Source organism: Artibeus jamaicensis, unplaced genomic scaffold (assembly GCF_021234435.1).
Source record: "Artibeus jamaicensis isolate MK-2021 breed Jamaican fruit bat unplaced genomic scaffold, CSHL_Jam_final contig_3126, whole genome shotgun sequence".
Taxonomy (NCBI): domain Eukaryota; kingdom Metazoa; phylum Chordata; class Mammalia; order Chiroptera; family Phyllostomidae; genus Artibeus; species Artibeus jamaicensis.
In genome coordinates, this window is record NW_026521723.1 from 3,873,025 (window position 1) to 3,900,858 (window position 27,834).

Genomic DNA, 27,834 nt, shown 5'->3' on the forward strand with positions numbered 1-27,834 from the left:
GTGAGTAGGCTGTGTGAGGCTTCCAGAAATATTTCCCAAGAAAGTGTGGGACGTCCTGCGAGATGCAGGGGATGCCTGGACATGAAGATGCTTCATCACCAAGGCTTTTAAAACAAGAGAGGAGTTTTTCCAAAGCAAACTTTGGAAATTAAGGTGTTCTCAGAGGAATGTAATCTCAACCATTGCCCTCCCCTCCAAACAAATGATTATTATCCTCTGAATAATTAAAATTAATTTTGAGATTTTAACATTTAATTAGCATTTTGTATTCTCTTGGCTACACAAATTTTGCTTAGTTCGAAGAAGCTTAATTTTATAAATTGATATTTTGGTTAGGTGAGTGCCAATTCTAATACTTTAAATTTATTTTTATAAGCAATTATGAGAATAATTTTAAAATATAAAAATCTTAATCCAACAATTTAAGATACTTAGGAATGTTGGAGTATTTACACAGCCATCTCCCAAATCATTTTAATGAAAGTGCTAACAAATTTGCGTGTATATACACACACATTTTTGCAGATTGTGTATCATATACATATGTGTATATGTATATATGTGTCTGTCTATGCCCATATATGCATGTGTATAATGCTTATGTAAATATTACAGGTATTGTATGCGTTTATATGGAATAACTACATGAGTGTGATTTTTTTTAAGAGAAGTCAGTTGGACAAGTTATTCTGTGTGCCCCTGAGTGAGAATCACTGTTCCTATGGCTTACTTATCTGAAATTAAAATCCCCAACAATCGCAGTGAAACTTTGATTCATTGTAAATGAGCTGTAGCCACAGTTTCAGTGCATCCCCCAGACAATCGCAGAGAAGATGTGGGCATGGGAACAAAATTGCGATTGGAAGGATGCACACAGGAAAGGGAAACAGAACAGTTTAAGTAGGACACTTCTAAAATCTCCAAACCGAGATCACCAGGCGATTGGGAGAAGAAGTAAGAAGTGGATTCTTTCCCCTCTTCTGCCTTTCATTAGAAGTCAGGGAGGCAGCAGTTCTACCTGTTTGGGCTTTTCGTATGTTTGTTTCCCTGATTCTCTGGGGTTCATTCTTCAGTCTTTCATAAACGTAGATTTTTACCTTCTGTTATCTTCAGAATTGGGTAGAGTAAATCCTCAAGTGAAGATCGACCTTGACAACAAAGCCCACAAAAGAGAGATTTGAAGGGATACGAGAATTTTTGAACCCGAAGAGAACAGGATGAAATATTTCCCTGAAAACCTTTATAATCTTTATACGAATTAAGCAATGTTCATAAAAATAAAGACTCTCAAAATTCCCAAACATTCTTTGCAAAAAAGCCATTGCCTGCCTGGGATTACAGATAGGTTCAGGGACAGTGGAGTTTTATGAAAGTCTCCTATAAAGTAACTCCTGTTTCTTTAAGTACAAAGCATCTGTTGATGGTAAAAAGTGATTGCTATGGTAACTTACTAAATTATATTTTTTTATTATTTCAGAGAAAAAACTATATAGGCCAAATGAAGCATGAATGTGGATTGTATTTAAGACATATACAAAGACACTGACAGCAATTCATGGTTCAAATATTAAGCAGTTCATTCTACCAAGCTGTCGCAGGATTTCAGAGAATTATCTCAAGTCAAACAATGAAATGAAATTGCAAACGATAACAAGTTTTGGCAGCCATGATGATAGGTCCATGTTGTATTTGGTTTGATTTTTTTTTCTGTAAATGTCTGCACTGAGGATTTTCTTTGGGTTTGCCTTTTCTGTAAATTTTTTACGTAGCTATTTTTATACACTGTAAGCTTCGTTCTGGGAGTTGCTGTTAATCTGATATATAATGTAATGTTTTTATTTCAATTGTTTATATGGATAATCTGAGCAGGTACATTTCTGATTCTGATTGCTATCAGTAATGCCCCCAAACTTTTTCACGAGTACCCAAATCCCAAAGGTGGCAGCTTGTGAAAACTGGGGACACAAACATTGCCCTATTCCAAAACTGTGACTTTTATCATGAAAGGGGGAGGCAGAGAGTCAGATTGATAAACACCAGTTGAGCTGATTCTGTGAACGCACTGCCCACGGACTCTCAGAAGCAAATCACACATGCGAATAGACATATATACATGCTGACTGTGCTCCCAAACTACATTTCTGCCTATACTGAAGACAATGTAACAGAATTTGGGTAACACTTACCTTTAGAGACTCCTGCTAGTAAATTATTTTCTGTCAAAAAAAAAAAGACGAATGTATGAGAGATAGTTTGGAAAAAATCACGGATTACATTTCCATTTTCATAGATCACAATGTAAATCACTGTATTTAAAAATTGTTGTTAAATCCTTTGGGTTATCCACTGCCTTAAAATTATACCTATTTCCTTTTTAAAAAGATATCAGTCAGAATTGGAGATTTTTAACAGTGGTCATTATCAAAGCTGTGTTATTTTCCACAGAATATAGAATATATATATATTTTTTCGTGTGTGTTTTTGTTAACTACGCTACAGATATTGAATGCACTTGAGATAATTTAGTGTTTTTAACTGATACATAATTTATCAAGCAGTACATAAAAGTGTAATAATAAAATGTCTATGTATCTTTAGTTACATTCAAATTTGTAACTTTATAAACGTGTTTTATGCTTGAGGAACTTTTTAGAGTGGTAGTATAAATGGAAACTTTTTGAAGTAGACTGGATATGGGCCAATAGCTACTTGTGAATAGACTTTTAAACTTTGTTCTTTCAAGCAGAAGCCTGGATTCTGGGAGAATACTGCACAGCCATTTTTATCCCAGGATTTGCATAACTTTATAGCAAAAGAAAATGAACATCAGATTTCCAGGTATAAAACTGTGTTCTTTGGGAGGAAGAGGAAAACTAGTGTTTGTTTTTTAGACTGCTGGAGTAAAAATTATGAAAGCAATGAAAAATAAATTGAAGATTAAAGTGAGAGGGAGATTAGGAATAATATTTTACCACTTCTGCATTATTTAGAAACACACATTATTGTACATTTGTAAACCATTCACTGCCTGGGCCGTAGTGACTCAGTTTAATGAAAGCTTCCTGTAGTGGATTGGTAGGGATTAAATACATGTAATATCCTATTAGACTCGAAGCTGTGTAAAATATTATGGGGGAAAAAAGAAAATATGTTTTTTTGCCTCTAAACTTTGATTTACTGAAGTTTTATTTGGTAGGGAGAAAATTGAATTTTGGTCTATATTTAAACCAAAGTGAAAGGGGACAAACCAAAGTTATTTGTTTTGCATGGCCAAGCCATCCTATTATCTCTGTAAATACTGTGATTTCTCTTTCTTCTTTTCCTTTTAGAATTTTGTTAAAGAAATTCTAAAATTTTTAAATACCTGCTTCCATGATAAACCATGAACACTAAAATGAAACCACTTCCATATAAATACTTTTCTTTGGGTGTGAGAGATCCAAGGGCCCGTCTCTCTCCTACACTGTGTTTGCACAAGGAGCAATGTGACAGTGGAACGAGGGGATGTACCATAATTATTTATTGGCTTTCACTTGCTATGGTAAAGTAAGTCCAAAAGCAGCTGTCGTGACCTAGAGAGCAGAACATTCAAAACTCAGATGGACAGAAAGCAGAAAGTTTGCTGGGCAAAGCGGGACAGCGTGACGAGGACGGAATCAGTGCCTCAACGCAATGGAAGCCGGCTCTGTGCCACCGCTGTGGCGGAGCCCAGCGCAGCGAGCAGGGGGAGGCAGGCCGCACACCGTCCTCGGCTTCCGAGGCGGCTTCTCTTCGATTTAATTCTTCGGCAAGGAGAGGCAGGTTTCGCCAGTCCAAGTTTTCACTTCCAATCTTTGATTACAGGAATTGTATGTGGAAATGGATTAACATACCCATCTATGCCTAAAAGATAATAAAACTGAAATGTGTCTTCACTTGTCTCTCACAGCTGTCTGCCTCTTGTCTAAACTAGGATCTTTATGTACAGAAAGTATTAGTCTTTATTAAAGAGTAGAAAACTCATTGTGAGGCTTCACCTCTCTGGAGAGCGAATACAGCAAAATGAAACTGTTCACGTCTTCCTATGACGATGCCACTTTCACTAGCCCTAGATTTCACCTGTGACTGGGCCTGTGATGAGTGTGTCTCTGTCTTTAATGACAGGACCATGCTCCCTGTGGGAGTCTCGCATGGCTTCTCTAGGAACTGAATTAAGAGGACACATGCTGACTCTTTCCTTCCACCGTTAATGCTCCGTTCAGTGTACAATCTGGAATTGCGTGTGCATGAGCTTTCATGGAAAGGTTTCACCTTTAAAATAAGGTAAAGTGAGCTGTGTACCTCAATAGTTATGTGTGAGGGCCAACCATACATTATCTTATTTAATCCTTAATGCTTGTAAATTGTTTTAAATATTACTTATCTTGTAACTGAAAACTAAGCTTTAGAGAGGTTCCATATGTGTTCTGGTTCTGCACAGGTAAGTTGGGAATAGAATCAGATCTGACGCTAAAGGCCATGTTTGCACCAAGCTACTATAGTTTCCAACCTTCTTCAATCAAGGAATCTCCCTTTTTATAACATGTAGAATTGGGAAATATTGACACCTGAACTGGTTGTATGATCTATAAAGGATTATTCAAAGGAGTTCAAATCATAGGACATGACAACATTATATAACTTTCCTGATGTATTTGGATGATTAGATATTTTATTAGACACATATGTGTTTGTTTTAAACACACATATATTCCTGACATATACTAAGTACCTATTATGAGAGAGCCTACAGTGATGCATTATTTTTGAGCTGAGATCAAAAAAGTACTGGAATTATCTTCTAGAAGGTGGGTCCCTTGTAGTACAGGCTTCCCCCACTAGGGGCATGTTCTAGGAACCCATCTGTATCAGTGCTCCAGCTGGCATTGTTGTGAGAGGCTGCGTTCAGCTTCAGTGACTTTTTTTGGAAGGCTCTTTTAACCTGTTTGCCCATTTCATGGTGGGTGATTTACCAGTGCACCTGCCCACACAGCGCTAAGGGTTCAGCAGTTTTTGACCAAAAACATCATGACCACCACACCCCCACCCTCCTTATTCACCCAATCTCGCCCAGAGCAACTTTTTTTGTTTCCTTAGATTAAAAAAAGTCCTCAAAGAGAAAAGTGTTGTCAAAGTAGAAAAGGTGCAACAAAAAAACAGTAGAAGCACTAAAAAAGCATCAAAATGCATGAGCTCAGAAACTGTTTTAAGCGGTGGAAAAACTTTCTCAATAGGCGACTGCATCACATGGAGAGCACTGTGAAGGTGATTGAAGTTTAAACATGTGAGAACAAACACACAATATTTTACAAATAAATTCCAGGGTTTTGCCCCCCCCTTGTACACTTTCACTTGAATCTGCTCAATATCCTGATACAGCAAGTGCAGCCTCCATTTTACAGATCAGGACAGTGTGAGCAACTTCATCAGCAACCACAGACCTGGGAGGTGGTTATGCCTTGAGCTAAGCTCAAGATGCCAACGTCCTGCTCTATTCACTGTATGACTTACTTTCCCTGCTCCAAGAAGGTATATCTGTCCATGCTTGGAAGGGCTACCAAAAAAGATAGGTTTGCATTGAATAATTTCTGTGATCTCATTTGTAACTTATGTCACTCATACTCAAAAGAATATGTGAAAACTGCTTTGAAAACAATTTATTGTATAAGTATTCATTTTATTATGTAGCTAAAGAATTAAATGGGAAATCTTTACTATTAAATCAATTCCATAGATTTGACTTTAGAAATATCATACTTTAACAATAAAAATACTTCAGTTAACATAGAATGTATATTCCTCATCTAAGCTTCTTAATAAACAAAAAGTTTAATGTACTGTGTTTGAGAAACATGAAGTCACAAAACTGGGGCTCAGTGTTTCCCACATTCTTTCTTCACCTACTCATTATCTTTATTCTGATTCAATTGTATTTTTCCCCAAAATCTGTCCTATCTCATTTTTCCATTTGAACACACCTCGAATGCACAAGTATTCATTGGAAAATGAGCACACAAGCAATCGACTTCCAAAGCTAACTGCCTTCTCCAGTCACCTGTTCTGTCTCCTTTTGTTAGCTTTGGGAAAGGTTTTACGTTGTGATGGCCCCACAGCTAAATGAATGAGAGAACAGGTGTTCACCCTGCATGTATGTGTGTGCGTGTGTGAGCGCACCCGCAGAGCACACACATGTTGTGGGCTGTTTTACCCCATTCTCCTTATCAGGAAAGGAATCGCTTGAGTAAATATGAAATGTGTGTGAAATAAGCAGCTTTAGGGTGAAAATATTCATGGCTCTGATGTGAGGCATTCGTAATTGTAACAGTTACTGTAGTACATACTTGATAGTTGAAATGAAATTTGTGTGAGTAAACCTAACTATATGCATTCTGTACTATCAGGAAATAAATGAGGGCCTCACCATGGTAGAGGTCCAAAATAAATGGTCAGATTTTTGAGAAACGTTGTAAGTTCAGAGAGCTCGGAGACTGTGATCTCCAGCAGGCGTAGCGTTTGATTAAAAAGTGCCACTGGAAGCCGACAGCAACTCACTTTACACTATTTGTAAGAGAATCAAAATTAAATATCAACTTTCCCCATAAATATTTTCTTTCTGATTATATTTTCACAAGTAGACCAGAATAAATTGAGCTTCAATTAACAATTTAAATCAAAGGTTTGATTCACATACCATCTGAGATATTCACTTCTATAGAAATAATGGTTGAAATGTGGGCAGCCCTGGACAATTCTTTGCATTCTTAGCAGTAAAATAATATGTAGTGAAATGAGATGTAGTTATTGCTTGAAGGTTGGCAAACAGCCCTCTTCCTGGTTGGCCTATTAAGAAAATGGATTATTTCTTTAAAAAGGTTTATGTCTAAGCTTTGGAGTCATTCTTTGTAGGCTAAATTGTTACTGAATATCCACCTGACCCTGAACTTCTGGGCTTCGACAGTGTTGGCAATGACTATGTAGCTCCTCTTTTTTTAGCTGGATTAGAATCGTCCACCAAAAGCTCTAAAATATCTTTATATTGAGAGACAGAGACATGACTTATTGAATTTGACCCCAAGAAAAAGTTTATTGTATTAAAGTCAATCTTTTGCAGATTCATTTTAAAAAGTCATCTTCTGTGAGTTTTCTTAATTTAGAGAGCTTTGGTTTTCATATATAATAGTTGCATCCACGCTGTTCAAAAGGTGACGAATTTTTGGTCATTTGGGGAATACCACAGAACAACGGATAGACCTTCCCCCACATTCCTAACCGATACTCTGTTTAAAAGTTGCCTATAATCACTTTGTTACTCTTTCATTCTTTTGAGTTATTTTTTCTTGAATGTGATAAAATAATATTATTAAAATATCAGTGTACTTTGTAGTTATTGTGACAGGACTTCCATTTTTTTGTCCCTATGATAATGGCAATGTATGGAATCAGCGTTCATTTCAAAGGCTGTGCAGATTTATAACTATTAGTGCTGTTGTTTTGTGGGGCTTCTGCAACAAAGCTGGAGCTGAACTGGCACTGACGCCCTCGGCATTGCTGCCCGGAGGCTCTGGGCATCGCACTGAGGAGGGTGTGGCACTGGGCAGGTTTTGCTGGTTCGTCTTCATCATCCTCCACTCTTACTGTTGCAAGTAGGATATGTGTGCGTGTGTGTGGGTCGGGTGGCAAATCTTCTCAACTTCTCTATTTTCCCAAACATCTGATTGAACGAGGAAATCATGTGGTTGGGAGCAAAGCCAGATGGACTTTACCAAAACCATTTACATTCCAAGTTAGAAATAAAGAACCAAAACAGAGCAGCAGAGGCTTAGAAAGTTCCGTGAGCACAGGAGGCTGCTGAGTTATGATGTGGTTCAGCATATCAGCCAAAGCACATATGGTTACAATTGCATTTAACCGGACTTTTGCTTAAAGGTGACTTTATGGGATGAACCATGTCAGCAGAAGTTGACGAAGTCTGATTTTGGCTCATATGTTCTTCTTAGACAAAGCCACCAGAGCTCTACCGCAGCACACTGCGACACCACGGTGCCAGCCCTGTCCTTTCATCCTCCTCTGTGCATTTGGAGAGCTGCTTTGTGAACTTAAATGCCTTTGCAAAAAGCATCTTCTTCCTGTTTCTCTCATGTCCATTTGTTGCATCAGATACCCTAACTCTCTACCTTTACCTGTCTCCATACCCCGTGCATGTGGCTTTGCAGCTCTTCCCACAACAGGGTCAGAGCACATTTTCCCACTCCGTGACATTAGATTCATCCATATGATTCACTTTAGCCAATAAAATCACGTGGAAGTGGCAGTGTTTCAGTTTCTGTGTCCAGGCCTCCAGTGGCCCACCGTGTCTCTTCTTAACCTCTTGTGCCTCTCTGATTGCCACGGAAAGGACAAGGCAAGAAAAGCCTGTTTATGCCAAAAGGAAGTTAAAGACACAGGGCAGATCTGCCCCAGGTAAGGTGCCTTGGACGAGCCCAGGCTAGAATAGGGCGAGGCCTGCCAGGATCAGCTGAGCCCAGTCTGCAGCAGCTGTCAGTCACATGATTCACAGATACACGGGCTATTCTAATAAATGAATGTTTAAGCCACTAAGTTTTGAGATTGTTGTTATGCAACAATAGCTAACTGGTATACCTCTTCAGAGGCAACAAGTTTCTGGTTGGCTTATTAGGTTGGGATAATATAAAAAAACATTCCTTTCTCATACACACACACACACACACTCAGACATACTTCATTAAAGCTGTGATGACTAGACTTTTGTGCTTCTGAAAGGTTCCTCTCTTCCCTGATTTTTCTGGGAGCAACATTCACTAACCCAGGGCCCCCAACCCCTCTATATGCTATTAAATATACTTTGGCACCGACACACAGAAATTGTTTGTAATAATGCCAGGTGGCTGTTTAGAGATGTTTCTTGAGTATATAAATCACACACGAGTCTCTCAGCAGTCAGAGCACATTTGTGATCTGTCTGGCGCTGGTCCCCATTTGTCCTTTCTCATCGTTCTGAAAGTTCAGCATTCACAACAGGTTCATATAATTGCTCCCTCTGTATGTCCACATAATTACATGCCAATACCTTTTATCAAATTAGAAATTATATTCAGGCTAGATATTCCACTGGCACCACATTCCTCATCAAATGTCAGAGTCCCTTAAAAATATTCTCAGCTCCGAAGGGCCTAATTAGGTCTCCAGTTATTCATGTCACTGGTCATTAGGATAATCATACAAATCAACAAGGACTAAGGTACCCAGACACTAAATCAGAACATCCCAAAAGAAATCAAAAATTTTCAAACTGCATCTATTAACCTTTTCCCTGGACCCATAAAACTGCCCAGCAAAATGTTTCGGTGTGAAAAGAGGGAAGCAGGGACAGGGTTGCTTAATTAAGAAGCAACTGGGGAGGAGCCATGAAACACACCCACACATACATAGACTCTCACCAAGCTTTCCTGCTGGCTGTGCAGATTCTCAGTGTCCACTCCATCACGGATGAAGCATGGTGGCAATGGTGTGAAGGCAGAGGTGGCCACTTCATTTTTGAGTCCCTCGAAATGGCACAGGGCATTCTTGAGGGACAGATGTACTTACCAGTTGTTGTGAGTGATACTCTAGCCTTATGAGTATCCACGCTACAGTCTTTCTTATAAGCCAGCCTCTGGCCTTTGTCACCAGCCAGAGGTGCTGGGCCACCCATACGGCTACCAGCCTTACAGGCCACACCAGCTCCAAGGAACAGCAGTGAGTTGACACAGGTGACTATGCCATTCACTCAGTGTTTTTAATGCAGATTCAATCCAAATCCATAATAATCCTATAACAATAATAATCACTCAGAAGCAATCGGCAATAGCATCACAGGAGAGAAAAAGAGGATAGCAAACCTGAGTGCCAAAAGTCCAGATCAGGTCCGGGTCTGGGAGGCAGCCGGTCAGCATCTTGCAAGGCAGTGGCTTCAGGGTCAACCAGAGCAGGGTCAAGTGGAGCAGCAGAGCATCTCTGGGCAGTTTCAAGTCCCTTCAGCTGTCTCAGCTGTCTCAGCCCTCTGCTTGAAGGCCTTTGCTTTCATACTCTTGTATGATACCGTATTGCAAACACCTTCAATTAACATGTGTTCTTTGTGCCACCTTGATAACTACACATTGATTGTGTCGCTCTACTGCTCATGCTCTGAGAGGGTGGTGTAACCCTTCAGATAAGCACCTGTTGTCTACCACGTGGCCCCGCACATGCTCACGGGGATGCATCATCCGTCTGCATCACGGCTCATCTGTGCGTGCCCTAAACACGGCTTCTTAGTAGACAGGGCTGATGCCATCTTAGATCATCCCTGCTCTCCACACTGGTTTAATGAAAAAATAATAATCTTTAGGAAAACACAGGCTTTGAATGGACTTCTAAATAAACAGGGATCTGCAGTTCATTAGCCATGAGACTTTGAGTATAGCGGTAAAACCCGTGAGCCTCGGTTGCCTCGTCTGTAAAATGCAACAATACCGACTACATTGGGTCTTGTTCTTAACAGGATAAAATGCACAAGTTGAAGAGAAAATAACTCTGTTTCCAACTATCGAGTGGAAATTAGACATCACTGCACAGTGAGGTAGCCCAATTCAACAGTGTAGATTACAAACATGGAGGCAGTTAAGCAAAGAAATAGGCGTGTTTTTTACAGATGAAAACAATAAGTGGTATATTTTCCCACAGTGGGAAAGTGAAGTCTGTGAGAACTGCTGACTTGCTGGTGGTATTCGGCCCAATAGGTTAGTCCTTGGGCAAATGCTGGCCTCACCGTTTGTCGTTATTCCTGAAAAGGGATACGTCTTCTCCACGTATACACATGAATCCATTCTTCTTGATGGCTGACTGCAGATCTGGGCTGCTCTCAGCAAGCCAGCTGTATTATCAAGGTTCAACATAGCCAAAGGGAGTACAGTGCCTGCTGTACAGTAAGTACACACTCAGTGTAGGTGCATCCACCTTTGTCTACGAAGGTTAGCAGCAATGTGGCTGTTGATGACCCCATACAACTAAAATGGCCTGGTGTTTGGGGTGAAATCACCTCTTCCTGTTTAAACAGTTCAGTTACTTGCTTCCTTTCTATTTTACTCTATTTTAACTGTGTGAGGTGGTATACTATGTTAGAGAAAATAATAATCATGAAGTAATTAAAAGACCATTTTAAATATCCTCTAAGGCCAGACACCTTGAAGCCATCAACAGATAAAAAAATTTTCTACCTCCCTAGCCTTTCCTGTCCTCCTTTCCCATGCTCCAAGTCCAGAGAGTCAAAGCCACAGGTACCAGGGTAGGAATGAAGACAGAAAGCAGTCACAGCTCACTTTGTGCCCATGTCTTAGGACAAAATGGAAAAAGCAAAGTCTGGCCTCGGAATGAGGATTGAACCATTGATTAGCATCTTGGACTGGACACTCTTACTGAATGAGAGACTAAGTTTTACGATTTCAAGTGACAATGGAACTGTCCATTATCTCTCATGAATCAAAATTTCCTGAGTCCTTCCCAAGTTCCCATTCAAGGCAGGGAATTTAAACATCAGATTCTCTTCATTCAGGAGTCCCGCACTTTATATTGAAGTCGTTGAGTAAACAATATGGCAAACAACACAAGTGTTCGTTTTGCCTCGTCACTGCTTGTATAGCTGGGCCTACCAAGGGGAGAATGGACATGTGCTGTGGAGCCTGTGAGTCAGTTAGGCTGCTAGAAGAAATTAGGTGATTGGAGATAAGAACTATGTTACCGGTGATTTCTTTTTACCATTCCTTTCTCCTACTTTTCTCCTCTTTCCCAAGTCTTACACACATCAAATCCAGATGACACAAATTATCTCATCCCCATTACGGCTAATGAGATGAGCTTTCTACTTGTACACAATTACAAATTCGATTGTGTTAACAAATCCATCTTCTATTGTGTCCTGGTAGAAAACTTTGTGAATAGTCTTATAGAATCCTCACAATCACTGCCAGTGATAGTAGATTTAAAGGATTTGAGGTCATCGATCTAAATTAATGCATGGTCTGATTAGAAAGTCCATTGCATTACAATTCATCCTTTAAAGGATCTTTTACAAAATTAAAATAACACATAATTACAGTATCATTTTCTTGAACTTCCTCTGCTCCCCCAAGCCCCTGGCAACCACCACTCTACTTTCTGCCTCTGTGCCATGATTCCAAGTACCTAATATAAGAGCAATCCTACACTATTTGTCTTTTTGTGACTAGCCTATTTCACTTAGCATAATGTTCTCGAAGTTCATCCATGGTGCAACATTTTACAGCTAATAATTAATATGCAAGGACAATCTTTTCAGATGTAACATTTAATGCCACTGTGTTCCTCCCTTAGAAGCTGGCAATTTTAACCCCTTTATTATTAATTTGATTAATGCCGGCTACTATATGTGACTGTGAAGGAACAGAGGCAAATCAAAGTTAGCACATAGATTTATTTAAATTTTAATGACGAAGATGATAGGCTCTTTAGCCCATGACGTGAAGCAAAAGAAAACTATTCCCTGCGCAAAATAATTAATTTGTTCCTAAGTGAAGAATCCAGAGAAATATTTCACATACAAATGACTGTGTGCATTTTAGGAAGATATATATTTTTGTGGATTCAAGGGAGGAAAAACAAAATCTGTAACACATAAGAATGACAGCAAAGGAACTCCAAAGGCAATTCAGCTGACCAAGAACCCACGTGCTGAATGAGAGAGCGTCTGGGCTGTGCACAATGCCTTAGAGAAATATACCCAGGATCATTTTATAAACCTCAGCTATGTTTCATTTTCCACACTGCGGCTCTTGCTGCATTTCACCAACCATCGCGTTAGGCAGAAGTTTTTCTTCACCTTGAAGAATGCATGATATTCTGTAGAAGAGAGCTCCGTCTGTATTTTGATATTAAAATGTAGAAAACACATTGCAAATGTAGACCCACACAATTTATTCTTGTCATGTGGAAATAAAGAGTTTGAAGGTCAGAAAAATAATTTCAGAAGAGTCTAAATTAATACAGTGGTACCTTGGGACTCATCGTTAATTCATTCTGGAACCCGTGACAAATGCCGAAACTGACAAGCACCCAACAATGAAACATTTTACCTTGTGGCACGGCGTCCTGACTCATACAGTGTGACGAGTCCTGAGCAAGTGCCGAGTGCTGAAACATTTTTTTATGGACAAAATGAGACGAGCATAGGGTTTGACAAATGCTCAAGCCAACAAGTACCAAGTTATGACTGTAGTAGGGAAAATACATTTTCATTTCAACTTTGTTGATTTACTTGTGATGTCCCATGTATGTGAAATGTCTTTCACTCTGCAATCATCAAATGCTTCTCTTTCTGTGAGACTAAAATCAAGCTGCATCCAACTGTGGTCTCTATTTTATCTTCTAATGACTTCCAAGCACTTATGCTGATGTCTAGTTCAGGAAATACAGTTAACAAATATGTATAGGAAAGAAGGCAGGGAAGATAGAGAGAAAGGATGGTGAGGAAGACAGGTTGCTACACTCAGTAATTGAAAAGAGCATTTAAACCCAGGCAGTTGACTAGTGAGCTGCTCTAGTTAGAGTCTGTCTGCTCATGGCCATGGTGTTTTTCACTACCATATTTAGCAGTCCTGAGGCCAGTATTTTCCTTTCTCATCTTTCAACATCTCAGTAATCAAGATACGAGTTATAGTCAATGACATCTTCCTTTGCCCGGTAGCAATCGCCACGATATAGTTGTCATTTTATAAGAAAATATGGAAAGATCCAGCATCGACACTTGCAAAATTAAGGTTTACTACATTGGAGGAAAATAGAAGTACTCTTTTAACTTGTAGGATAAAAACAACTGTAGGAACAGGTGGAAAAGACTTGGATCAAATGGGCTAAGTTCCAGGTGCAACTCAAAGGTAAACTACGCCTATATCTTTCCCAAACTGACTTAGGAGCCCAGCACCAATGGGTTTTAATTGTGCATATTCTGGCTCTCAATGGCACAAACGAAAAGGTGTGAGAAAATGTAGGCCTTGATGAACTGAAAAGCAATGTGGAAACGTCATACTCTGAAGCATAAATTATTTTAGGAAATCTTAACCTACATAGTTTGTTCACTGTTGATTTTCTGTGTGAAAATAGTGATCTACAATTCAAAATGAATGTCTTAATAATACTACAGAAATCTCTTCAATACGCAGCAAGTAAAAATTCTAAATTATAAAACATTGTGCCTACATTAATTGACAGCATTTTTCTTTCTTGATACACAAAATAATTGTGAGTCTTGCAATTGCTGGCATTTTCAAATCAATAAAATGTAGTATATGATAAATTAAAAAGTCAAGGACAAATCACAAAGAGGGATTTGCATTAGCTGGAGAGGTAGAGAAACAATACTCTCTCCATTGAATTTTCTATTCTCCAATCAAAAAAGCACTGACATTGAACTTTTGAAACTTCCTCTGTGTAAATATTGAGTGTCCTTGGAGAAGTCATGTAACCTTTCTGAAACCCAGGTTCTTCATCTGGAAAACAATGAAAATAACGCCTTCTGCCAAAGATTGTTCTGAGAAGTAAATGAATAGAAGAAACTCAGTGCCTGGTCCCTAGCATACGTACTCATAAGTGATTTCAGCGGTTTCATTTGTGTGTGTATGTCTACACACTTCTGAGCCAGATACTCAAGGTCTCCCAGAACACAGCTCAATGCCTGTTACTTCCCATCAGAACTACTTGCCCCTCTTTTGCTCCTATGGCTTGGTTTCCGCTTCTAATGCTTTCCTGCCACCCCCTCCTGTCAAACTTCAAAATGCTATGTATCATGGAAAAAGCAACTCATTGGTGGCACTGTGTCCCTGGTAAACTGACAGTTAAATTTGGACTGAGGTGCAATTATTTAGGCAAACATCTCTTAGAGGCCGTAATATGTAGGTCCATGGCAGCACATCAGAAGGCATGTGCCTGGTTGTCTTCCTTTTCTGAATTGTGGTAAATATGCATAACAGAAATTTGCCATCTTTAGCATTTTTAAGTGTACAATTCAGTGCTGTTAAATACTCTCATTGTTATGCAACCACGATTATTTTCATCTTGTTTGACTTTAGGCTGGTATCTTTTTCCTCGGTTTTCTGATGCTAACCACTTCCTCCTTAACTACATTAATGTAATGATCTCTTTTTATCTTAAATATGCCTATGATTGTTTTAAAATAATATTGTGCACCTACTGCTAAAATAGTCACTTGAAGTTTTTTTAACCTGAAGTAACTTTTGTCTCTTTGTTGTTATACGATCAACAGTTGAGTCTATTTGCTTTCATTTGTTACTAATTTAAAATTCTTTCCTATCTAATATATTTTCTCAGTTATCTATAAAATATTTACACGGTTCCAATGTCCAAATTGTAATAAACCTTATCTCCCCCTCTAGTCCACATGCTTCCTTTCTGATAGGTACTCATTACTATTGGATGTTTTAAATTATCCTTCTGCAGCTTCTTTTTGAAAATGCAATAAAGCTTTGAATATATTACATATACAGGTATATACATACATATGTTCATATTCCATATTTCCTCCACTTTTGCACAAAAGGTAACATGCTATAAATACTATTCTGCTCCTTGCCTTTTTCCACCTGACAGTATACCCTGGTATCATTCCATTTGCCTAGAGATCAGACTAATCCCTTTTCACACCTGCATAATACTCCATTCTGTGACTGCACTATGATTGATTCAATCAACCCCCTTTGGTGAGTATTTTGGTGTTTACAATTTTCTGGTATTACTAATAAAGCTTCAATAAGTAGCCTTGTGTACAATTTACATTTTTTTAAACCACTGTATATCTGGAATGTATTTCTAGAAGTGGGATTGCTGAGTCAACTTGTAATGTGCATACAGTTTTCCTAAATATCACCATGTCCCCATCCAGAGAGGGTTTTTTTCTGTTGTTGTTTGTTTGTTTGTTTGTTTGTCTTGGGTTGTGTAGTGGTGGTGGTTGTTTTGCTGGCAACAACATAACAGAACCCTGTTTTACCACAACCAATGAGCGTAACCAAGTACTTTAATTTTTTGTTGTTACGATATGTAACAAGTATATTTTAATTGGGTTGTAATGTGAATTCTTTCACTTTGAGTGACTTTACATATCCCTTGTACTTCTTTTTACGTGAGCAGTTGCAGAGGTAATTTTTTTTTCTTTGAGAAGGCAGACTGGCTACTTGAGCAGGATGAAGTGGGAGAAGGGGCTGTCCCCAGGGCCGGTGCCAGGCTGACTTGCTTCACAAGCTTTTAGGTGATGGAGAACTTGACCAGGCTGTAACTGACGGGGTGAGGCTGCCCAAATCAGGAGGAGTAATCTGCTTACTCCATCCACTGATTTAAATATGAGTTACTGCGAAAAAATACCTTCCCGGCAATAAGCCTGATGCTTGACAAACAACTGAACACTATGGCCCAGCCAGAACGACACATAAAATTTAGCATCACTAACACTATGGCATGTTCTCCAATTTGTCAACTATTGCAATATCTCTTGACATTGTCTAGTGCAGATCTTATCCAGAATAATTTTTCAAATATTTGTTGAGTTCAATGGATATCCATTTACATACATCAGCCATTTTTATAGAGCCTAAGATGTCCATTCTGAATTATTAGATCTTAGTCTTCTGTGGACTTCAGTTGAAATATTAATAATTTCTTTATGTGAAGGTTATTAATAAATAATGGCTTGCATTAATTTTTTAATTGTAGGACTAAAGTTAAATGAAAACTGTTTACATATTCATGGAAATACCGGCTATCTTTAAGAAACATTTGTCACAAGATATTTCCACAAGAGGAAACATTCATTTAATCCTCATATCTGCAGATAAGTAGTTCTGTAGCTAATGAAAACCTGAAAAACTTCCCACAAAACAATCTATATGTATGAATTTTGTCTCCTCAGAATCATACTTAAGCCTCTTTCCGCCACCCCCTGGGAAAATTTTTTTCTTTCTTTTCCCCTACTCTGTGTTTTGTAGGTGGTCTTCACTAGCACTTTAAACACCTTGCCTTTTAGGCACAGTGATTGGTTCTGATCAAGACAGGATAATCGGTGTCCTTTCCTGGGGCTTAATTTGGGAATGTAGAAACACAGACTCACTTCCCCTCTAGTATGAGCGATGTCATTATCTGAATCCATGCCCCTCAATGTGTTTCAAAGAAGCTGGTCCATTGTGTAGAAGTCGGCGATGTCCCCCAAAGGGAGAAACAGCTATTCAGTGGGTGGAGCACCTTGATTCTATTCCAAGCCCTGGTTCCTCTTGTTCCCAAGGCACCCAGGTTTCCACCTGACCTTTATTTATTTAAGCTGCTTTTGGGGTATGGTAGTATAGGTTCAGTTTCTGTCGCCTGCAACCCAGAGTCCTAACCTATGCAGGTACCCAGGAGTTTGGCACACTGTGTCAGAGTGTCCAGGAGCTTCCCAAAGAAATCCACCTTAGGGTCCTTGTCCATAGTCCTCAAACATAAATCTCTACTGAAAGACAGCCTTCAGTTCTTTGAACATTTGGCTCTACACACTATTTTTTAGGAAAAAAATATTATAAACTTCACCTGGTAGCTTTCATGCCCTTGATCACATTCAGTTCTTATAACAACAGTTCAGTCAAGTAGACATTCTCATCCTTGATTTAGACCTAAAGGCAGGAGGCTGGCTAGGTTAAATAATTCCTAAAGTGGTACAATTAAATTAAACCTACTATTTTTGTCTCAAATCTAGAGTTCTTTCCCCTATACTAAAGTTGTAAGTATGATTGATTCTACTGGGTCTTATTAAGTATTGTTTTAAATTAGAACTTTGAAATTTGCCTTTAAAAATAAATATAATTTAATTGAAACAGTAAAGTACATGCTGTTGGCAGTATAAGAATGTAATAATGGAAGCATCTATAGATGTAATTTTAAAAGAAAGTTTTAGATTGCATATTAGCATATCGCCTCAGTCTAATTTTTAAATAAATAAGCTGTGATGAATAGCAGTATCCTTCTAAAGCATGCAGAAATCAGAAAATCCTTAGGAGAAAAGAGTCCCAGTAATGAAAGTGTCATTACAAATAATGAGAAATGCCTGTCACACATCCACCTCCAAAGGCTGTATAAAATGATTGACATGCAACCCACCTGAATTAATCTTCCCCTTTCAGTTTAGTTTCTACAAGAACCTAGTCATCTTGGGGGTGGTGAAGCCCACAGATGCAACCATGAGAGCAAGGCCCACGACTGTGTGTGAGGGCTCAGGTTTTTCCTAAACGCAAGCATTTGAATCAGCCCTCGCAAGTTAGCATTTCAGAAATAATTGAGACAGCAGGGGAACTCATGCTCCACATTATCTCAGACTGAAACAACCTGCTCTTCAGAGTGCTGCTCTGGCCAAGGGGGGAGCAAAGCCACAGCAAACCTAAACAAGCCCATGCTCGGCCCCTGCACGCCTCTCCTGCCATCCCCAGCCTGGTGAAACAAGGTTTGCCTTTTGATCGGGCAATATCCATAAATGACAAGTGAGAAGATTTTAAAGGGACTGCATAAATAAAGACAGCATGAGGACTTCAGCTTAGTTGTAGCTTTATTGTGTCTGCTGTCCTAGATTCAGTCCTTTCCATGAAGCAAGTGCGCAGCACCTACCTTCACTCACTTTACAAAAGGCCTCTGTGCACCTTTGGGACCAGAAGACACACACTCACTGTTCTCAACTCAGTTTCTAGGTTGTGCAGCAGCTCTTGGATTTCGGGGCCCCCTGGGTACCCTGGATCCGGTTCACTCCCGATTCCCTTCCTCCAGGAATGAATATTTTCTGCCTAACAGATAGAATACTTTGCCAGCTTAAAATTAGCTCCTCTTGAGTAGAATGCATTGTGATGTGACATCCCTCCAGCTAACCTGGCCTCCCTGCTTCTCTCAGGCTTCTGAGCAGTTGGCAGACAGAGCAGCCAGGCGGGAGGCTCATCTTCCCCTTCCTTGCCATCCCTCACTGAACCTAATCAGATGCTTTGAGCCCAGTGAGTGTCCTTATCTGTCAGGCCAACTGTGGTCTCACAGAAGGTGGGACCAAGTATCACCTTCTCCTTCCCAGGAAGTTTCTATTCTTCTCAAGCCCACCGCAGGCACTGAAGCTTTGGAATTACACAGCAGGAGGCATTTCTACAAGCACTTGCTCATTTCTCGTGTCTTTGAAGCTGTAACAGGGCTAGCTGAAATGGGCAATAGGTTCAGAGTTAGAGTTTTTAGCAGAAGGTGGATCAAGATGATAGACTCTACAGGTCTGTCAAAAAAATGAAAAAGTCAAGTATCAACTATATGCTGGGCATTTTCCATTCATGCTTTCAGTTAAGCATCAATAATTCTTTATCAGAGGGCAGCACTGTCTCCATTTCACAGTTGAGAGAATTGAAACTTAACTGATGTACGTCCCATACGGATAGACAATACAGAGTATTTCCTCCTGTAAAGCCTGTGAGCTTGCCTCCGAGATAACTCTGCCTTCCGAAGAAGGGTTAATACAGGACTCACATTAGTATCCACTTCAAATCTTACAGCCAACATCTGGGTGGGAAATAGAGCAGGGAAGGATTGTGGAAGGAGATAAAAAGCTCTATGATAGCTTAAATCTAGAGAGTGGCTGGAAATATCCTGAAAGAAAATTTGCAAAACAGATTTGGTAATATATGATTAACTTTATGGGCTGACATAAAACTGGGGCATCTTCGGGGTGCAGTAATGATGAATGGGCATTTCAGTGCTGTGCAAGCAGGCCCAGTTGCTGGAAATGGGGTATTAAGGATGTCATCACTCTTGTTTCCATCCAGGACCACATTCTGAATCTGTTGGCAGCATTGGTTCACACACTTTATTTGGGTTTCTCACTCCTCCAGAAAAATTGTCAGCCGACCTTGGGCAATAAAGCTTCACTATCTTCTAACAGCACATTCCAGGGAACACTTGTGTGGCCGTCAAGAGCAGCTGCTGCTGAGAAAGATAATGGTTTTCCATCCATCACTCAGAGCAGGGAGGAACGTCTAGGGCTACAATCCACTCATTCAGTCCTCATGTCTCAAGTGGACTCTCGTAAGGAAAGGAACTGGCGAAAGCACTGACATTTACCAGTCTCCTTCTACTTCCTAGGTAGAAGTTATTCTGCATGAACTCCTCACAACAATCCTGAGGAAAAGTTAATGCCCCATTTTGCAGAGGAAGAACCAGAGATTCAGGGAGTTTAACTTAGCCAAACTCCCTCTGTCGTAAGCGTTACCAAGGCTGATATGATTCCAAGATGAGCTCTTTCCACTATACCACAACTGACTGATCATGCAGTTTTTACTACCTAAATTATATACCGCCTTGGAGTCCGAACATAGCAGCAGCCGCAGCAACAATTTTTATGAAGTTTCCATGTGCTAGGCATTTTATAAAGATGGTTCATTTAATAACCAAAAACCCCAAATGAGGTAAATGTTTTTTATTATGCTTCAAGACATGAAGAACTTTGTCTTTCCTCCCCTGAAGGCCATGATGAGTGTGTGTGTGTGTGTGTGTGTGTTGTGCGTGTGTGTGTCGGAGTGGGGTGGGGTGCACAGGACTGCCTGGGCCGGTGCTGACAGCACTGGAATGGATCTTGTGAGCTCTAGGCTCCATCGCTAAAACCTAAACAACAGGAGGGTATCGCTTTAACCAGAATTGGGCTGTCGGTGAATCTGTAGAGCTTTTCCAACTCGGCATGTCTTCCTTGTCATGAAGGGCATTGATAGTCAGCTGGGCATGTACTTGTGCATATCATGGTCTTGCTCATTTTTCCTACATCCTGGGTTATGTTTATTAACCTTAGATTCTCACTTCTCACTACAGGCTATTTCTTCTAATGTTATTATAGTCCTATGCATACACTTTAGGATACATATATTTCTAAGGGCATTTGCTATGTAAACAGTCATCTCTAAGCACATTCCTACAAACATCTAACAAGTATATCAAGAAAACCCAGGGATTTCTTGAAGCTTTGCCCTAGTTTGGGAGAGGACAGAGACTCCCATCCCTGAAGATTCTCCCCACCCTGGCTGGCGTAGCTCAGTGGATTGAGAACAGGCCTGTGAACCAAAGGATCATGGTTCAATTCCCAGTCAGGGCACATGCCTGGGTTGCAGGCCAGTTCCCAGCAGGGGATGCATGAGAGGCAACCATACATTAATATTTCTCTCCCTCTCTCCTTCCCTTCTCCTCTAAAGATAGATAAATAAATGAAAATTTTAAAAAAGATTCTCCCTCCTCAGCTCCTATCACAGCCCATCGCTCATAGTGGTAGCTACAGACCCCCACGTACAGTCAGGCTTCCGGCTTTCCTTCCCTTCCTGGCGTGTAACACCCAGTAGGTATCGCTCTCTTTAGATCATTAGTGTCTTTTAAGCTAATGTGACATTAGATGTGCACAGTTATGTCAGCTGTTACCAGTTTCAAACTCTACCATAGGTCGTGTTCTAAATTCACACATGCCTGTCACTTCTGCCCTAAAATCTAGCAGCTGCCTTCTGCTCAGAGACAGGAACTTTCCTGAAGGGAAAGTCAGTACCCCTCTGAGACTCATCACAAAATCGATTTTTACTTCCCTTCTCAATTTGCCCTCGAAACACAGATGCTGTGCTTAAAAGACTAATTGATCATTTTATTTCAATTGCACAGAAATGATGATGAAAAATTAAGAAGACCTTAGGCCATTAGAGCTCAACACTTGGCAAATAGCAATCTGTTTATCAATTAAAATTAGGAACTCAGATCTCCACTGTTTCCAATTGTCATGGTAATAAAGAAAAATGCACCCCTAGATGGTACTGTATTGACTACCAATTTAATTCTTATGAAACTGGATCTAATGCAATGTATATAATATTATCATTGCCAATTACAGTAGGAATCTACTGGCTCTAATCACTAATAATTTATATGTATTCTCCTTTACTGCAGACCATAAGTTAAATGTGATGTTTTCATATGCAATAGATCTGATTCCTCTTTCTACGACACACTTTACATGAAACCATTTGCTATTGTTATCATTTGTGTCATTTAATAACTTCCTGTCCATAATGTTCTTTCTATTTTACAAATGAAACGGCATTTGGATCATCAGCAGTAAAAGAAGACCAGGAAATCTAAACTATTTATTATTTTTTAAAGGCAAGAAACTAGGATTTTCATGACTGAGCCATCGCATCTCTTCTAGGTTTAATTACTCAATTACTGGGTTCCAACTGTGTGCCTCATGCCACACCTAGCAAAGAAAATTAAGACAAGGGGTTGGACTTCAAAAAGAACAGATAAAAACAGACGTGAAAACTGAGCACAGTAAAAGGCCAACCAGGATTGGTACTAAGGTTACTGCTGGAGTGCAGAGGAAGGAGGGGTGGCCTTTGACTTAAACGACACTGACAGGATGCATGGAATCATTCACGGAGAAAGTAAAGGAATCTGGTGAAGAAACGAAAGGAACGCTAGACATCGGAAGATGCACCCGGGTGTAGACACGCAGCTGTGTTTAGGGGACGGGTGGGCAGCTTCCAGGTCACGGGGCCAGGGGGCCTGGGAGCTGAGCGAGGTGGACGTGGAGAGTAAGGTTCGGCAAACTCTGAACGGTCCTAGATGCTGTGGCAGACTGCAAAAGCAGTCATGAATTCTTCTCTTCTCTCCCTCTCCTGTTTAAAATAAACTATTTGTTGGAATGTTTTAGGTTTAGAGAAAAATTGTAGGGGAAAAACACAGATTTCCCATATACTCCCTGTCCCCACGCCTTCACTCACTCCCACACACACAGACGCACGTGTGCGTGCCCACGCGGTTTCTCCCGTTATGAACACCGTGCATTTGTGTGGCACATGTGTTAAAACTGATGAGCCAATGTTTCCACATTCCCTGAAGCCCACAGCTCACAGGAGGGCTGTGTTTTCTGTGATTTTTGGTGAGTGTGTCATGTCACGTGCCTGGCGTTGCAGGATCGCACAGAGCGTTCGATGCCCTAAAACCCCCCGCGTGTACTCGTTCACTCCTCCTCCTCCACGCACCCCTGATATCCACTGGTCTTTCACGATCTTTGTTGTTTTGACTTTTTAAGAATGTCAGATGTTAAAATCACACAGTATACGGGCTTTCAGACTGCCTTCTTTCATTTAGCTATATGCAGTTAGTTTCCTCCATATATTTTCATGATTTCATAGTTCATTTATTTTTGATCAATAAAGCCCCCCACTGTAGGGCTGTACCACACTTTGTTTACCCACCACCTACTGAGTAACATCTTGTTTGCTTTCAGACTTTGGCAATTATGATAAAGTTATTACATACATTCATATATCCCCCTTTTTTTGTGACTTTGCAGCTCTTCCCAACAAGACATGCTATCTGTTCGTCTTTTGAATCCTGGCTTGACAAATGACTAATTTGGGCCTATGGACACTAGAAAACATGACAAACACATACTGGGACCTGCCTGCTTGCTGATCTTAGAACCCTGCCATCTCCTGAATATGGAGAGGTTCACTTTTCCCTGGTAGTCCTGGCTAACCGCTAGTGAGGCCACTGTAAGCCATTCAGCCACAAGCTGCTCTGCTAGCTGATTGCAAACACCTGAGAGACCAGCAGAGCCCAGCAAAGCTGGCTCAAACCAGAGGAGCCACTCAGCCGACCCAAAGATCTTTTAACTAAATCAATGTTTGTATTTTAAGTCACTGCAGGTTTTGAGGGGTGGTTGGCTATATAGTGAACGCTAACATACCAATGCCATGCCAAATATGAACAGGTCTGTGTTTTACAATAAATAAGAAAAGTTAGACACTGGAAACAATAAAATTACTTAGGAAGCTATTGTCATTAGTCTGCAGGACAGATCACAAGGATCAAAATTTTTAGATGATCGTCAGAAAAAATGGCATTAAAGAGATTGTAGCAGAGAAGACTATGAAAAAATGTATTCATTTTTCATGGATTTTAAAATAATGCATCATTCATAAATAGGAAAATCTACAAAGATCAATGTACTATATAAATAACAGTCTAGTTTTATTCCAGAAGAAACATGGTACTATGATAAGAACATTTCTATGGGATTTGTTTAATCACACTGGCCAATTTTTTGTGTGTGTGCCCAGCTCCTTATATTAGAGGGTCTGTGCCTTTCTGGAAATACACATTTCAATGCAAGCACAGGTATTATCTAAAACAGTACAGACACAAGAAAGCTTGAAATGCCTACTGTGCTTTATCCCAAAAGCCAACCATAGGATAAAGTCAGATCAGTATATAGGAATTTGCAACGTGGTACAGACAGAATTATAATTAGAAAATTTCCAGATAGCTTGGACAGGGACAGACTCTTCAGGGAAGACTCAGCCACAGGACAAGGGAGACCAGTGTGGCAGGTGGAACATGGTAATACAAGAGAATATAGAAAGATAGCAAGTGTCTGCTGGCATGCTAGAAAGGTGACTTTTAAAATGTCAAACAAGTCCAGTGAGGACACATGTGTTATGCTAGTCAGGGCGCTGTGCCTGGCCACAGAGAAACTTGTAGACATTTAACAGGCAGATAAATAGAATCATGTTGGTGGTCAGGGAACCTAGTTAATGAAAACCCACCCACTGTGTCCCTGAATCAGATACTGGGTCTGAGAAAGTAGCTTAATCCTAAATCCCACTCTCCTTCAATTAAGTAGACTTCAAATGTCAAAGAAGGTCTCTGTGATGGGTGACAGTAGATTCCAAGTGTTGCCCACTCCCCACAGAGAAGCACTAATCCCATACCCTGCTGTGTTCCCCTTCGCACTTACCACTTCCGGTATATTTTTTTAAATAATTTGTTTATTTCTTCCTGTCACATTGTCCCCCAAAGAATGCAGTATCCATGAAAGTAAGGGCATAGTTCTCTGGTGTGTTCTCAGGTCCTAGTATAGTACTTGGTCTCTGCATGCAATAAATAGTTTTCAATTATTGAGCAAATGGAAGAATAATAAATTAACAAATAGATGAGTTGAGTCCAAGCATGGCAGGTGGGTCACGGAGTTCTGCCCCAGTCAGGAGGGGTCAGGGCCTGTGGCCTTGCAAATGTCCACAGAGGCGGCATCTACCCATCATCTATGGCAACGTAAGAAAAATAAAATCAAGGGCCATAATGACACTTGACAAGTAATGATAATCAATATTCTCCTCACCTATTTTATTGATTCTGTCCATTATAAGACGCGTTATGTGAAAAGATGTACGTGGAGAGCTGTGCCTCCGATTCGATCAAATGAAGTACTATCAATTTCATAATATTGGGTTGGCCGTAAATCTGTTTAGTTTTTTCTGTAAAATAAAGTATGCATTTTTCATTTCCACCAATAACTTTATAGATTTGGATATTTTGAGTTTGTCATCTGTCTCCCACATTGTATAACGTTGACTGTTCTCAATTAATGTCTCACTTTGATCTCTGACAACGGCAACTGGTCCACCTGACTGTGGAGCAGCTTCCAGCTGAAAACCTCCAGCACAAAATTTTGCAAACCACTGTTGACATGTTCGATCAGTCACAGCACCTTCTCCATCACTGCGCAAGTCTTTTTGTGAGTTTCCGTTGTGTTTTTACCTTTCTTGAAATAATAAAGCATAATATGCCAAAAATGTTGTGTATTTTCTTCCATCTTCGATATTAAAATGACTGCACAAAAATTCACCAATTTGATGTTTTTATTTAATTGTATTCTGATATAACAGCTGTCATGATACAATCTAACAAAATTGTTTCAAATGAAGTGCAAGACAACTAAGCACTACTAGCGCCATCTTATTGAGAAAACCAAACAAAGTTTTTTGGCCAACCCAATAATTGTCTTTGTCAGTTGTTATTAACCAAAGGTCGAAGGTGGTGAATTCAGACTGAAATCAGATACCTAGTTGAGATTGTCATTGTCTAATGCAGTATTCATTCTTCCAGTCTTCCTTAGTGATTACTCCCTGAATTTGACCTTGAGCTCACTGCCTCTCAGGGAAAGCCTACATCTCCCAGATTTCCCAGCCACCCTAATAGAGCAATACAGTCATACTGAGTTCTGACCAGTGAAACCTGGGTGGAAGTGTGGTGGGGACTTCAGCAAATATTGCTCAAAAAGAACTGAGTCAGGTGAGAAGCCTGCATTTTTAGCAATGTTCTGAACTAGGAGGTGATGGTTGGAAATGCTAGAAACCCAGCCATCCTCTTCGCACACAAACCAAGGCTGAGGGTAGAAGCCTTGTGCTGGGGTGGTGAGGAAGAAAGACAGGAGCTCGGTCCCTAGTGATTTCAGAGTCACCATAGCAGCTCAAGACTGCCCTGCTCCTGATGGACGCATAAGTAAAAGACAAATTCTGTCCTCTTACTCCTGTTGCTGTTGGTATATGCAGCTGGACCTAATCCTAACTAATGCACCTGACTTTAAGAATTATAGCAAATAGATTATTAATGGAAAAACAGTCAGTTTAAATTCAGAAAATAAGAGTTTCTGTTGCAGACTTCCCTGATATCTGTGGTCACAGCTGGGGAAGTAATGTAGTCTTTCTGGGAATCTGTCCCTCCACTTTAAAAGGTGAGAAAACAATACATGCTTGTACAATTGTTGTGAGAATTAAGTGTGAAAGGGTATAAGAAGGTGTTTCTGATACTTCAGAGTATTAACAGTAATTGTGAATAAATAAGCAATCTTTGTACAAACAAAAGTCCTTGCTTCTGTCTGCCTATGTAAACTTTTTGAAGCAGTGACTCAGTGTTTTTGACTGCCAACTACTATGTGAAACCACCTACCTACTATGTGAAAATCAGTGTTGGATACTCTGGTAAAAATAAATTAGATACCAGATGACAATCACCTCTAATCTAAATAGAAAGGAGAAAAAAATAAACTTTAAACAACTATAACCCAGTCATGAATTAATATTCCTCACAGAGTAAATGGTGCAAGTGACAAAAATAAATTTTGATTTGTGTCTACCACAAATCTATATGTGGCTAGCCCTTATCAAACCTTGGAATAATTGACTGCAAGAGACTGGGGATCTGCTGGCTATTCTCTAACTGCTCTACTGCAGGAAAGCTTCTAAATCACATTTTAGAATAAATTTAGCAAAATTCCACATTTCAGCGACCAGCTCCTTTATAGCATGGGTAAAATATTTTGTTGGTAATACTTAGAAAAAGGAAAGTGGAGATTCAGAAGAGAAAAATAAGCAGGTAATATGAATAGCAGAACATCAGGGACAAGTAGCACAAAAACATCAGGACAACCATGCATTTTGTCAGGGAGGAGAAATGAGAGGTGCATTGAGAGGTTTCTAACACATCCTGGTGATCATCAGTGATGTTCACAAGTACTTACGGCTCCTCACTTTCTAGGCAAATGAAATAATGTGCTTTTGGTGCCTTTGTGGATGGATGATGAGTTATAGAAGAAGATACAGATCTCTTCTGAGCCTCAGCATTCAGTGATTGCTCCCAGGCCTCCCAGAGTGCTCTTACCCTTTGCCAGTGTGACCACCAGTATTTTCAGATGGCCCTTGTTGCTTTGGACAGGATTCTGCAAGGGTGGGGAAAGACATAAGACCTCAGCTGACCAACAGTATATAGATCTATGGAATGAGTAAGATAGATATTTATATGTTTTTTTCTATTGCTGAAATTTTGAATTTCTTTTTAATTGCAACACAATCTAGTCTTTCCCAACTACTCTATATAATATTGGAAAGT

General features: G+C 39.8%; 1 pseudogene; it reads left to right on the top strand.

The window, feature by feature from the left end:
* Window positions 1-3,599: 3,599 nt before the first annotated feature.
* LOC128627053 (RNA-binding protein EWS-like) overlaps window positions 3,600-27,834 on the top strand; it is a 45,410-nt pseudogene continuing 21,175 nt past the window's right edge.